Here is a 9,713-nt window from a genome sequence, read left to right as displayed (position 1 = left end):
CTGTTTCCACTCACTCATCCGATTACAAAATCGAACTAACTGAAAAAAATATTTCAAAAGGCGTAAGTAGGTATCACATATAATTTGTAAAGTAAAAATTATGTATAGATTTAATGACTAATCAAGATGTTTTGTTCGGGTTCCGGTTATCATTGGATGTTTCATATTTAGGATGTTGAATTATGTTAAGGGTTTTTAGGCATCTTTCGGGTTCCGGTTATTCGGGCGCAAGATCCAACTTATAATTATGGAATAGGTAGGTACTTACTATTTTGTTTTATATTTATATTGCTATTAGTAATATGATAGGGTGAGATAATTTTTGATAAAAACAAACCAATATCACATAATATTGTTACCTATATTATTTCGTATTAAATTACTTGTTGTTATGAGTGTTATAAGCATGAAGATTAGAGATCTCTAATCTTCATGCTTATAAGATAACTTTTAAATCAACAGCAACGTACCATAGAATGGTGTAAATAGGTTCATTAGCTCAAAGGTCCATGATCAATATAAACATTTAAAAAATATTAAGTACGTAGGTACATAATAAATAATAATATACGAGTAGTAGTATGTTTTGGTATGTTCAGAAACCTGATCTTCTGATCCCCTGACATTGTCTGATCTTTCGATCTTGTCTGATCCCCCACCCCCCTCATCCTCATGATCGGTGGTGGAGTAAATGTACGTCACACCGATCATGATGGTGAGGGGGGTGGGGGATCAGAAGATCAGGTTTCTGAACATACCAAAACATACTACTTATACGTAATGGCAATTGGCAATACATTTTTAATCCCTGCCAATAATATTTTTTAGTTATCAAAAAATAACTAAAATACAAAATGTATTAAAATTTTAACTTAAAATATCTATAAAAAAAAAAAAAAAAAATGTGTACACTATTGTACGCATTAGATAATTTTAATGGTGGCATGAACAATGAATAGCTTATGAAGAACCTTGAACTTATTAATTTTTCAACCTTTACAACTAAAACTCGAGATATTATAAACTTTTAGTTACCTACCTACAAAATGACTGCTAATTTTCGTGATTTTGACGTATAGCGTCATATTTCTGGAAATTACTGGAAATTATTACAAAATCATTTTTAAGTTTTCGCTATTCGTACTGGAACTTATATAACTAATATTATTATGGTAAAGTGTTTTTTTTTTTGTGTAGGAAAACTTTGTGTTATATAATATATATTGCAGGTATATACAGGTGTATTTACTATTTCTTTTTGTAAAGCTACATAAATACGTATGATGGGTGATTTTTACTTGTTATGACTTATGTCTTGTTTTTTTTCGATTATCTTATTAAACTATAGGTACTAGGTTAATGGGAGAGATGGGCTTAGAAGTGTCTGGCCACGTTCAAATCCGCCATTGAGTTAATCACACTAGGTGCATATTATTATAAGAAAATAATATACGATTTTTTTTTGGCAAAGATTATTTCAACCTACTGTATTGTTAATAGATTACCAATAGCGAAATAAATATATAATAAATAATAACAAAATACTCTATATGTATATATTATAGCAGGATGATAGACCGTCTCCACCCAGAATTGTTATTCAATGGATACATTTTCGGTGTATTATCGTTGATTCAAGTCCATTACAACAGTGATCTATTATATACATACATATATATATATATATTTATGTACATCTATAATAAAAATCGAAATCTAATATATTACAGTGGAGTGACTTAGGTACTAGTTTTCATTTTTATGCATGTTATGTGCCAATGACAAAATTTGTTTTAATACAAAATTCATCATTTTATTGACTTTGAGTTTGTTTTAAACGAAAATAAATTAATACATTTTTATAAAATTTAGTTTTTAATTGATATTTTCATTTAACTCACAAATTAATATTTCATAATATAATAATATTTAAAAAAAACTCGTTGACGTGAAGGTTGTCTATTTTATACTGTTTCTAGAATTTAAAATTAATGTTTTTCGGGCTTCGTGTTTAATTATGTTGTCTCCGAAAACGGAAACCTCTCATAAAGTAATAGGTCACTTTTACGACATTGCCATCACATATTTTTCGTTTCAGGCTATTTTCACGACATTTTTTTGTAATTCATTATTCAGGTTATTAGGATTTTGATATTTATTGTACCGATAATACGTATAACATTTAGAATCGAATAAGATCCAAAATTTACGACTATTATTTTTTTCAGTGTTGGTTTTAGATGTAATAAGCATGGCTCAAGACTATGCACTTAAAATCATAAAAATATGCGCATACATATCACATATACACAATAAAATATCAAAATATGTGTTTATTTTTGATTAAAAAAAAGACATACCTGTACAAATTAAATTTAATAAAATAAAATGTGAAATGTGAAGTCACGAAATTGATTATTGCCTTATCGGCATTATTGTAGATGAAATCATATGATAAAACTAATTTAAAGTGAACAACGTATATTGTATCTTCACATTTGTTTTCTAAATAGTATTTTTATAACGCGTCAACAAGAACATTTTACATTAATATTTTTCATTTTTCTTATAAAGTTATAAATTAAATTAAAAAATTATATACATTTGTAGAATATGAAATGAAAACAAATACATTATTGCAATATGCATGTGAAGAAAAAAACCAAAAATATGCAATAAAAATTTTGAATTTTAAATCCTTTTATCAAAAAACAAACATGTATTGAATCCGGTTTCTTTTATATATTTCCTGAACAAATATTTAAATGCATTAAGTCCCGAGTCTTGCTGATAAGTAATAATTTAAAAACAATAGAAACTCCTTGAAGAAATTTGATTTCTAGTGCTTCTCTGTAATACAAAATTACGGCTATTATTTTGACCATCACCTGAGAATACCTCCATTATAGTGATTATCACAATTTTAAGTATGTCCACGCACGCATTTCAGCGCTCAAATGCCTTAAATTTACAGTTACATTTTACCTAATATTTTATTTTTGGTCTTTCTTGCACATTACATTTACTCGTTAGATAAAAGTAGTTTAGCAGTCTCACTCTGATTTTGATGTAGTAATAACCACTAAGTAGTGCCGGGTTAAGTAGAGGGTAGTTGTCCAGGGTGGCAATTTTTTGAAGTTGCAACATTTTTGACGGTGAAAATACAAGTTGTTAAATTTCTAATGTATTATAATTTTTAGGGAAGAATAATAAATCGTTGAAAAATGTGCATACAAAATAATAACAGTAATAAAATTTAATAATAAATTGTCTACCGTAGGGTTATTACGTCAGTGAGTGTTTAGCATATTTGCATATTATTGAAAAAGATCATATAAAGCACCCGGACCCACACACTTCTATTTTTGTTCGTATTATTTTCGAATATTAATTGTTTATATACAATTAGTTTATAAGCAGTTCACACACAGACACATAATGTTATTTGTTGTATTCTTTGTATGGCTGTATTGAAATCATCGAATAATTATTAAATTTTTAATAATAATTTCAAATGATTTATTTGTATACTTAACAAACAATTATTGTTTTTATTAAACTATCGTCCCGTAGTTGTAGTCTCGTCAAGTTCGATTGATTAAAAGTTAATTGGGCTTGATATTATCTTTTAGAGTTTCTTTTTTAATCTATATGAGTGGAAAGTGCATAATGTCAAATGGTGCTAAGTTTCATAAGAAAGATGATTAAATAAATAAAAAAAATGAACTGTTTATTTCAAGTACACCTAAAATTCAAATTTTCTTTAAAAAGATATAAACTAACATAAAATAATAATACATTTATAATTAAAACAAAGTATCAAAAACAAGATTGTGTAAGTTAGTACTCGTAAATAATAAAATAAAAATTAATTAATATATTGTATTATTTAAAAAAATAAATAAATATGAAGTCACGATTCATACATCATATTTATATTAAGCTTTTTAAAATTAGTTATAAAATGCCTAATTTATAATACCCAAGGCTACGATTTTATTTTACATGGTTTTTTTTTTTTATTGTTTATTTTATATAAAGGGTGGATTAGCATTATTTGACATATGCAATTAATTTTAATCTATCCAATGACTTACATTTTTTTTTTTAACAAATATTATAACAATTTTAACGTGTCATTTTAAATAAAATTAAAATCTTTATGATGGGTACAAGGAATTTCAAAATCTGTCCTCAGCCAGCATATTCGTTAACCTAACACTAAATTTAGGGATTTGTTGGAAGAGCTCCGTAAGCCAATTGCCCGACTATCATTACCACCAAACTCTAACTGCAGCTGTCGAGTAATACTGTAATAGTGTCAGTCCTAGTACGGTCATAATACATTTTTATAAGTAAGTTATAGTGAGCAAATAAAATAAAAATCTATTAATATATTTCGTGATTAGTAAATTTGTTCCGAGCAGATTGTTGTATTTACTTCATGAAACGTAATATTATTTGATTTTCTAAAATTATTGTAAAATTGCCTAAAGAATTAAAACCATAGGTATCAACAAATATGTTATCATTGTACTGTTTAAAGTGATATTATATATTTTGTCGGCACATACATATTATTCTATTATTCGATGGCAAACGATCAACCGTCGAACGTTTATTTTCGTTACCTAATACAAGCGATACTATAACCATGATCGGAGAAAGGTAGTATATGAATTATTTAGTAGTCTATCTACGATGTTGTGACAGAGTGATCATAATTTTATGATTGAAATAAATTTTGGATTAAAAGTGAATGCGACACGAAAAAAATGAAAAAGTACCTCCCTCGTGCATTGAGTAGTTTAATAGGTATAGGACAGGTATAGGTAGGATTTAAGTTCACAAATATACATACACATATAGAATATAATATTAAATCGAATAATGTGTTAAAATATGTACGAAACAAATTATTGTTATTCGTTACGAATATTATGTATATTATATTTAAATAACTGATCCTGCACGGCGTTGTCCGTGACAAATTAAATGCCTGTAGATTTGTTTCTTCTAAAACTCTGTTAAATGTAAACTGCCCAAATTTTTCAACACGGTTATTTAGGTTGTTTTGACCAAACATAAAATACAGGTCTAAAGTTATATCCAATAGTATTAACTATTTTATATTCTATAAGCTGTAACTAATGGTAACCCTACACACAAATGAAAAAATATTCGTTTTTTTGCGAGCCCCTGTTAAAAATGTAAAACCTAAAAAATTGGCTACAGGATGCACATCCTCAGGTAATGATTACATAAGTACCAAATTTCAAAAACGCGAGTGCAATGAATTGTGAATCGCTTACGCACATAAATATTACTTTTTAAAAATAAGTATAGATTATTTATACGAGTTGAACGTTGAATGATTAATGAATTAATGATTGTATTTTTATCCAAAACTAACAATGAAATAATTATAGACAGGAATTTAATTTACAAATAAGTTTTTTTTATTTAAGTGTGTATACAGATGGAAAACGTTATTAAATTTATACGTCGATATGTTTTTTTAGAAAAATAACACAAGTGTTTTAAACGTTTTATGTAGCATTCTCTATGTATACTAATTTTGAATGATAAAACGTGAAAAAAATAAAAAAATTACGTAATTGTTTGAGTTGGTGACAAGTGTGATATACGATGTATAATTTATTTATATAATCCGTTGCATTTATTAATTCGTTTTCTGAGTAACATAATTTAGTTTAAAAATTAAAATACCAAATGTTGCACTATTCTGTATCATAATATATTATAGCCAATTAAGATATAAATATTTTTAATTATACATAACATTTAATGTACCCATATCACATCATGTTATTATTTAATAATTATTATTGTTAATCACAACGTCGGCAATTATGTTGATATAAAACGATTTTAGTTATAAATTAAAAATAAGTTATTTATTTAAAAGATTTATCGTTAAAGTCTACACTTAAATATTAATTATACTATATAATAATAACAATTAAGAATAAAATAAATATGAGATTAAAAAAAAAATAAAAATATTAATGATCAAAAATTATCTATAATTTAATAATATTAATTATTTTGTAAGTATCAACGCTTAATTTGAATATAAACCAATACCGTCATCAGTGCCATCGCTGTATCTGAATTCTGAATATTTTATTTAAGGTTAGGTATAAGGTTCATTACTGAACATAACGCTTAGGTTAGGTTAACATAATAACATTATAATATAATAATAACATAATTTTTATTTTAGTTTACTAGGTACCTATTTAGGAGAATAAATAGCAACAAAAAATAATAAAGAAACCTAAATAGTAGTTTTATTGTTCTTCATAATACCAATGTCCGTTTTTCAGTAATATAATATTATAAATTATTTTGTATGCTGCTGATGAAAGCTAAAAATATTCTTATTTGTTTTCTTTATTTTTAACGACTTATATATAAATATGGGTGTGTAGTACATATTTTATTTAAGTCCTTTAAAAAAGGTAAAATAAACAGGTAATAAATATTTTGTCCTACTAATGAGTAATAGGAGTTATAAAATGCAAATAATTATCAACATCGATTCCCTATCAAAGAATTTTAAGCGAATTTAAATTTATAAGTCGATAAATCGTATGTTATATTATGTAGGTAACTATTTCTTAAATTTTATCCTGTTGTATAGCATACAATATGGAAATTTAATTTATACAGTTTGAAATTTAGTATGTGTGTGATATTTAGTTGAGTGCTTATTATATTTAAACAACTTTCACGAAATATGATATTCAATATATAAACAATTGTAGGTGCTATAATTTTAAAATCATAATAGCATGAGTCTTTTTTCTTGATTAAAATCAAGAGCTAAAATACTTTGAAAATTATAAAATGTTTAAAACTCTAGAATATGTGTTCATCTACATGATACACACAAATCATTTGTTCCACAGTTTTAGTGTTCTTCACGGTGCTTATTTTCTTTGTATTTAAGTTTAAGAATTTCTATACCATATTCATTTTTTCTGATAGATCTTATATTTATCACTTATTACTTAAATCAATACTAAAATCGAACAAAAGCTTTTATTTCGGATATATTTACTAACTAAGATAAAGTAAATCATTAAAAAGTAGGTAGAGAAAAAAATTGTTTTATTTGGTAATTTTATATTTTAAAAGAAGCTATTAGTTTTACAATGATGTGCTTTTTTATACGCTATTTTTTGGTCATCATTTTTGAGAGCAGCTAAAAAGGTAAAGTTCTTACTGTACAGTTGAAAAACGAATTAGATTAGTATTAAAATTCATAAAACACATAATTAATTGTACTTTATTTAAAAAATCTCGAATATTTTTAATGAGTGACTGAGCTTTTTTAATAATTGCTTATAAAATGCAAATAATTTATCGTAAAAATAATACTTTATAAAATCTTTTTCAAAAACAAAAATTGTGTATACAGAACTGTATATTATGGTTAGTTACAATTTATTTAAATTTGTGTATTATTAATAAAACAAAACTGTTATTTATAGTGTTCATCGATCGTATTATAAAAAAATTGGCAATCGTTATAAATTTAATAAATAATAATAAATAAAAAGTGATAATTTAACTGTCTGGAAAAATTACCCGTTTAAATTGCCGAGAAATTATTTGAATACTCATACTGGGTATAGTGTTATAATACCTATTTGCATATTATATTAAAATAATTTACATTTTTACACAGCGCGTACCTATTTAGTTATATAAAGTACGAGTTTTTACGTGTCACGTACTAACGTATTATATAACAATAAAGTATCTGCGCACATGTGCAGACAATGATAATGTAGCTCTTCCTTTTTTTCTTTTACTAAATCGTATTGCGGTCGTCCAGTAAAATATTATGTATGCCGAAATGCAGTTTCCGTATGATTTTATAGTTAACAGTGTTAACACATTAACTGTCTGACGTATATAGTCCTGTGACGACGCGATGCGACTGTGATTGAACCGTGGGAATCGCTACCGCTAATTAACGTCTCTCTCTCTCCTCTCACTATGTATAATGTATATATATATATATATAAATTTATGTGTATAAAATATTGACGGTGTTAAAGGTAAAGTTCTTAACCCGCAGGAGCGTCTAAATATCAGCTAGGCGATATCATAATTTATATGAATTGTGCTTATTATATTAATATCCGCGGTAATTTGCGGTTTCGGTCGCAACTGGTCGGTCGGTCACCGCGCTCAAATGAACAATAATAATTCATTCCGTCGAACTGCAATTTTTGCCTTATGTCTTTTGCGTATTAAAACGTGACAAATGAGAAGCAGTCGTGTAAATGATTGTACACGATAATGCGCACGTACGCATTTTTTAGCTCCCCGGTAGTGCTTAAAAGCGTGAACCGTGGTTTACGGTTGAAACGATGTTTATCTGGTCCGATTAATCCCAGATGTGTTATCGCGGTGTACACATACGTGATCCTCGGCATCCACTCCAACAGACGCGTTTAAAATATTATTATGCTATCATGATATTTTACTCTTAAATGGCTAAACCGTTTATACAAAAATCGTTTTTCGACTATCACCTATACGTACATACGTACACAGGAATATATTATAATCTTTAATGCACGTGTGTAATATGTAAATTATTGGTTTTATTCTTGTATAATATTTTTATACGGTTTTCTTCTTTTTTTTTTTTTTTTTTTATTCCGTTCGGATAATAACATAAACATCGTATGTTATTATTCTTATCGAAACGGCCATCGAAGTTTTTTTCAATCGCGTGTTACCAGTTGAAGAGTTTTTTATTTTGTATTCAATGCAAAACTTTTTACTGAGGTATAGTTTTGCAAAAGTTGCCCCGCAGTGTTTATAGATACCTACTCGACGCGATTTTTTGTTGACCACCGAGAAGAGGATAACTCTTCAGTGTATTTGTGTATAATATAGACACGCTGTTATCATTTTCATTAGAAATGTCATTATTGTGTTACTTATATTATTTTGCACACAAACAAACACATAGACATTTAGCAGTCGATTTGCAATCATGATTCGGTTTTACATGTTTGTATCAAACTTTAGAGGCGTGTATGTCTATCTTGACCTTATTGCAGGTTTACTAATTTAATTCTATTTAATTTTAAAATCTAAAACGCATTTTAAATTTATTATTTATCGTATAAGAATTTAAATTTGCTTTAGTTTAATCTGACATGGTAAAACGTGTATATAATATTAATGCATTAATTAAAACATGGGTTTTGAATTCCATGTTTAGATTAAGTTATTTTAACATTAGTCATCTGGTTGAGATGTAAATAAAATATTATGATAAATAATAGCAAATGTATTGAAGTATTGAAATAACAATAATATTATTAGTTAAAATAATACTTAAGTTGTTTTGTGTTAAATCACACTTCATTATATGTAGGCATTTTATAAGCATTCTACCGCATTGGCACTAAGATCCCAAAATTATTCATGATTCCTTTTTTTCTATATTATTATCTCTTCTTTGATTTACTTACATATTATGATGAAAAACTCTACACAAACTTTGCTGACGATAAACTAATTTTATTCTTTCATCGATTCAAAAATTATCACTGAAAAACTACTGGTATATTTAAATAATCTTATCGATAATTGATTTTTACTTACACAAAATGGCACTTTAGAGTTCAAGAAACTACATTTACACACTTAAATTTTTT

This window comes from Melanaphis sacchari, unplaced genomic scaffold (assembly GCF_002803265.2).
Source record: "Melanaphis sacchari strain LSU unplaced genomic scaffold, SCAv2.0 Contig21_pilon_pilon, whole genome shotgun sequence".
Lineage (NCBI taxonomy): Eukaryota > Metazoa > Arthropoda > Insecta > Hemiptera > Aphididae > Melanaphis > Melanaphis sacchari.
Note: the sequence above shows the minus strand (reverse complement) of the source record.